This window comes from Propithecus coquereli, unplaced genomic scaffold, assembly GCF_000956105.1.
Source record: "Propithecus coquereli isolate 6110/MARCELLA unplaced genomic scaffold, Pcoq_1.0 Scaffold960, whole genome shotgun sequence".
Lineage (NCBI taxonomy): Eukaryota > Metazoa > Chordata > Mammalia > Primates > Indriidae > Propithecus > Propithecus coquereli.
Window position 1 is genome coordinate 99,971 of NW_012155952.1, and position 330 is coordinate 100,300.

A 330-nucleotide genomic window follows, 5' to 3' on the forward strand; every position below is an offset into this window, starting at 1 on the left:
AGTCCCTTTTCTGTTTCTGATCACAGACAGCCTGCAAGTGGCTAACTTACTGATATAAACAAAGGGAATCTCTCATTGTTACGGAGGATGAGAGGCCTGGGGTCAGGGGGTGGCCTGCTGGTGCTGGCTCTCTGCAGAGTCCGGGCTGGCTCAGGGCGTCTCCTGGAGAGGGCCTGAGCGTGCTAATGCCCTCAGGGCTCCTCCTCTTCCTAGAAAGCCACCAGTTGTACTCCCACGATAGCCCAGTCGTCCCTTCATCCGTTGCTCCAAACACCTCTTCAAGGCCCCACCTTCCAACACCGCCACGTTGGGGATTACGTTTCAGACACG

The 330-nt window shown here is 56.4% G+C and overlaps 1 protein-coding gene across 1 annotated transcript in view; it reads right to left on the reverse strand.

Moving 5' to 3' along the window:
• Positions 1 to 330, reverse strand: part of LOC105827089 (solute carrier family 41 member 3-like) — a 50,739-nt gene that overhangs the window by 21,378 nt on the left and 29,031 nt on the right. The window lies entirely within an intron of this gene.